Consider the following 6,033-nt stretch of genomic DNA (forward strand, 5'->3'; position numbering starts at 1 on the left):
TCTGAGAAGGATAGCATTACATTACCTCCCGACTTGATGAAATTGCATACTTTGGAACCTACTACTGGAACTCAGAGACGAATAGAGCTAGGTGTTTCGAGTTTGGGCTCATTTTCTTAGTCATGATGAGATCTTACCTCCGGATTTGTGGAGTGACCTGATGGTATACCTCGGAAGTCACTATTGGAACTCGGAGACGAATAGAGCTAGGTGTTCCGAGTTTGGGCTCATTTTCTTAGTCATGATGAGATCTTACCTCCGGATTTGTGGAGTGACCTGATGGTATACCTTGGAAGTCACTATTGGAACTCGGAGACGAATAGAGCTAGGTGTTTCGAGTTTGGGCTCATTTTCTTAGTCATGATGAGATCTTACCTCCGGATTTGTGGAGTGACCTGATGGTATACCTCGAAAGTCACTATTGGAACTCGGAGACGAATAGAGCTAGGTGTTTCGAGTTTGGGCTCATTTTCTTAGTCATGATGAGATCTTACCTCCGGATTTGTGGAGTGACCTGATGGTATACCTCGGAAGTCACTATTGGAACTCGGAGACGAATAGAGCTAGGTGTTTCGAGTTTGGGCTCATTTTCTTAGTCGTGATGAGATCTTACCTCCGGATTTGTGGAGTGACCTGATGGTATACTTTGGAAGTCACTATTGGAACTCGGAGACGAATAGAGCTAGGTGTTTCGAGTTTGGACTCATTTTCTTAGTCATGATGAGATCTTACCTCCGGATTTGTGGAGTGACCTGATGGTATCCTCGGAAGTCACTATTGGAACTCGGAGACGAATAGAGCTAGGTGTTTCGAGTTTGGGCTCATTTTATTAGTCATGATGAGATCTTACCTCCGGATTTGTGGAGTGACCTGATGGTATACCTCGGAAGTCACTATTGGAACTCGGAGACGAATAGAGCTAGGTGTTTCGAGTTTGGGCTCATTTTCTTAGTCATGATGAGATCTTACCTCCGGATTTGTGGAGTGACCTGATGGTATACTTTGGAAGTCACTATTGGAACTCGAAGACGAATAGAGCTAGGTGTTTCGAGTTTGGACTCATTTTCTTAGTCATGATGAGATCTTACCTCCGGATTTGTGGAGTGACCTGATGGTATCATCGGAAGTCACTATTGGAACTCGGAGACGAATAGAGCTAGGTGTTTCGAGTTTGGGCTCATTTTCTTAGTCATGAAGAGATCTTACCTCCGGATTCGTTGAGTGACCTGATGGTATACCTCGGAAGTCACTATTGGAACTCGGAGACGAATAGAGCTAGGTGTTTCGAGTTTGGGCTCATTTTCTTAGTCATGATGAGATCTTACCTCCGGATTTGTGGAGTGACCTGATGGTATACCTCGGAAGTCACTATTGGAACTCGGAGACGAATAGAGCTAGGTGTTTCGAGTTTGGGCTCATTTTCTTAGTCATGATGAGATCTTACCTCCGGATTTGTGGAGTGACCTGATGGTATACTTTGGAAGTCACTATTGGAACTCGGAGACGAATAGAGCTAGGTGTTTCGAGTTTGGACTCATTTTCTTAGTCATGATGAGATCTTACCTCCGGATTTGTGGAGTGATCTGATGGTATCATCGGAAGTCACTATTGGAACTCGGAGACGAATAGAGCTAGGTGTTTCGAGTTTGGGCTCATTTTATTAGTCATGATGAGATCTTACCTCCGGATTTGTGGAGTGACCTGATGGTATACCTCGGAAGTCACTATTGGAACTCGGAGACGAATAGAGCTAGGTGTTTCGAGTTTGGGCTCATTTTCTTAGTCATGATGAGATCTTACCTCCGGATTTGTGGAGTGACCTGATGGTATACTTTGGAAGTCACTATTGGAACTCGGAGACGAATAGAGCTAGGTGTTTCGAGTTTGGACTCATTTTCTTAGTCATGATGAGATCTTACCTCCGGATTTGTGGAGTGACCTGATGGTATACCTCGGAAGCCACTATTGGAACTCGGAGACGAATAGAGCTAGGTTTATCGAGTTTGAGCTCATTTTCTTAGTCATGATGAGATCTTACCTCCGGATTTGTGGAGTGACCTGATGGTATACCTCGGAAGTCACTATTGGAACTCGGAGACGAATAGAGCTAGGTGTTTCGAGTTTGGGCTCGTTTTGTTAGTTATGACGAGATTATACCTTGAAACTTGTTGGAGTGCTCTGAAGGTATACTTCAAAAGCCACTATTGGACTTTCGAGTCGAGTAGAGTTAGATGTTATGAGTTTGAGCTCGTTTTGTAAGTTCCAATAGTGACTTCCGAGGTATACCATCAGGTCACTCCACAAATCCGGAGGTAAGATCTCATCATGACTAAGAAAATGAGCCCGAACTCGAAACAGCTAGCTTTATTCGTCTCCGAGTTCCAATAGTGACATCCGAGGTATACCATCAGGTCACTTCACGAATCCGGAGGTAACATCTCATCATGACTAAGAAAATGAGCCCAAACTCGAAACACCTAGCTCTATTCGTCTCCGAGTTCCAATAGTGACTTCCGAGGTATACCATCAGGTCACTCCACAAATCCGGAGGTAAGATCTCATCATGACTAAGAAAATGAGCTCAAACTCGAAAAACCTAGCTCTATTCGTCTCCGAGTTCCAATAGTGGCTTCCGAGGTATACTATCAGGTCACTCCACAAATCCGGAGGTAAGATCTCATTATGACTAAGAAAATGAGCCCAAACTCGAAACACCTAGCTCTATTCGTCTCCGAGTTCCAATAGTGACTTCCGAGGTATACCATCAGGTCACTCCACAAATCTGGAGGTAAGATCTCATCATGACTAAGAAAATGAGCCCGAACTCGAAACAGCTAGCTCTATTCGTCTCCGAGTTCCAATAGTGACTTCCGAGGTATACCATCAGGTCACTTCACAAATCCGGAGGTAAGATCTCATCATGACTAAGAAAATGAGCCCAAACTCGAAACACCTAGCTCTATTCGTCTCCGAGTTCCAATAGTGACTTCCGAGGTATACCATCAGGTCACTCCACAAATCCGGAAGTAAGATCTCATCATGACTAAGAAAATGAGCCCAAACTCGAAACACCTAGCTCTATTCGTCTCCGAGTTCCAATAGTGACTTCCGAGGTATACCATCAGGTCACTCCACAATTCCGGAGGTAAGATCTCATCATGACTAAGAAATTGAGCCCAAACTCGAAACACCTAGCTCTATTCGTCTCCGAGTTCCAATAGTGGCTTCCGAGGTACACCATCAGGTCACTCCACAAATCCGGAGGTAAGATCTCATCATGACTAAGAAAATGAGCTCAAACTCGAAAAACCTAGCTCTATTCGTCTCCGAGTTCCAATAGTGGCTTCCGAGGTATACTATCAGGTCACTCCACAAATCTGGAGGTAAGATCTCATCATGACTAAGAAAATGAGCCCAAACTCGAAACATCTAGCTCTATTCGTTTCCGAGTTCCAATAGTGACTTCCGAGGTACACCATCAGGTCACTCCACAAATATGGAGGTAAGATCTCATCATGACTAAGAAAATGAGCCCGAACTCGAAACAGCTAGCTCTATTCGTCTCCGAGTTCCAATAGTGACTTCCGAGGTATACCATCAGGTCACTTCACAAATCCGGAGGTAAGATCTCATCATGACTAAGAAAATGAGCCCAAACTCGAAACACCTAGCTCTATTCGTCTCCGAGTTCCAATAGTGACTTCCGAGGTATACCATCAGGTCACTCCACAAATCCGGAGGTAAGATCTCATCATGACTAAGAAAATGAGCCCAAACTCGAAACACCTAGCTCTATTCGTCTCCGAGTTCCAATAGTGACTTCCGAGGTGTACCATCAGGTCACTCCACAAATCCGGAGGTAATATCTCATCATGACTAACAAAATGAGCCCGAACTCGAAACAGCTAGCTCTATTCGTCTCCGAGTTCCAATAGTGAATTTCGAGGTATACCATCAGGTCACTCCACAAATCCGGAGGTAAGATCTTATCATGACTAAGAAAATGAGCCCAAACTCGAAACACCTAGCTCTATTCGTCTCCGAGTTCCAATAGTGACTTCCGAGGTATACCATCAGGTCACTCCACAAATCCGGAGGTAAGATCTCATCATGACTAAAAAAATGAGCCCAAACTCGAAACACCTAGCTCTATTCGTCTCCGAGTTCCAATAGTGACTTCCGAGGTATACCATCAGGCCACTCCACAAATCCGGAGGTAAGATCTCTTCATTACTAAGAAAATGAGCCCAAACTCGAAACACCTAGCTCTATTCGTCTCCGAGTTCCAATAGTGACTTCCGAGGTATACCATCAGGTCACTCCACAAATCCGGAGGTAAGATCTCATCATGACTAAGAAAATGAGCCCAAACTCGAAACACCTAGCTCTATTCGTCTCCGAGTTCCAATAGTGACTTCCGAGGTATACCATCAGGTCACTCCACAAATCCGGAGGTAAGATCTCATCAGTACTAAGAAAATGAGCCCAAACTCGAAACACGTAGCTCTATTCGTCTCCGAGTTCCAATAGTGACTTCCGAGGTATACCATCAGGTCACTCCACAAATCCGGAGGTAAGATCTCATCATGACTAAGAAAATGAGCCCAAACTCGAAACACCTAGCTCTATTCGTCTCCGAGTTCCAATAGTGACTTCCGAGGTATACCATCAGGTCACTCCACAAATCCGGAGGTAAGATCTCATCATTACTAAGAAAATGAGCCCAAACTCGAAACACCTAGCTCTATTCGTCTCCGAGTTCCAATAGTGACTTCCGAGGTATACCATCAGGTCACTCCACAAATCCGGAGGTAAGATCTCCTCATGACTAAGAAAATGAGCCCAAACTCGAAACACCTAGCTCTATTCGTCTCCGAGTTCCAATAGTGACTTCCGAGGTATACCTCGGAAGTCCACCACCATCAGGTCACTCCACAAATCCGGAGGTAAGATCTCATCATGACTAAGAAAATGAGCCCAAACTCGAAACACCTAGCTCTATTCGTCTCCGAGTACCAATAGTGAATTTCGAGGTATACCATCAGGTCACTCCACAAATCCGGAGGTAAGATCTCGTCATGACTAAGAAAACGAGCCCAAACTGGACACATCTAGTTCTTCTAGTCTTCAAGTTCCTGTCGCAGCCTTCGAAGTTCACTATCAGATCACTATCATGCACAAGAAAAAAATCCAGCTAACCATAAAATGTGATAATAGGTACATAATATTATCATTATTATCTTACCTTGCCAAAATATCAGCACAATCACGGAATAAGTACCTATAAATATCAGTTAGGGTTTAGTCGAACTATTTTGTGTTCGTACAGCGATCTTTTCCACATCAAAAAATTATAGCAACCGACGCAGAGACCACCCACGAAGGCGGCTGGCCGCTGACTGATATAATTTTGAAATCATACCATTGCCCGCCCAATATCAAAATAACCCTTAGTGCATTGTATTAAGGTTTGCGGTTGAAGCAAAATACGTGAAAAATTTATACACGATGTTTTTATTTATTTTTATAATACTATTAATATAATAATCTCACATTTTGAGGTACACATTATGTGCTAACGGAAAATATTTATTAGAAGAATAAAATCCGTACGTAAACTGAGAAAAATGTACCTAAACTTGACCCTAAATTGTTAATTCTGCGTGGAAGAGGTGAAGGAAAATCGTTCTTATAGTATCAAAATTAATGATTTTATCAAAAAATTGCTCGACCATCTCGAGATAAAGGACCAATCTATTTTTAGCAATCTGTAGTTCCAATTTACTTAGTATATTTTAGCCACAAAGCGTACCGAAAATCTATACAAGTGTGCAAATACGTCCTTAACGAAGACTAAGAAAATAACAACCTTTGACTCATCATCATTACCTACCATAATGACCCATCGCCGGTCCACTACTGTCCACGGATCTCAGAATGAGACGGTTTGACCTCATAGTCTACCACGCTGCCCTGCGGGTTGGCAGACTTCACACATCTTTAAAAAATATTATGGAAAACTGTAAGGCATGC

Source organism: Maniola jurtina, chromosome 14, assembly GCF_905333055.1.
Source record: "Maniola jurtina chromosome 14, ilManJurt1.1, whole genome shotgun sequence".
Lineage (NCBI taxonomy): Eukaryota > Metazoa > Arthropoda > Insecta > Lepidoptera > Nymphalidae > Maniola > Maniola jurtina.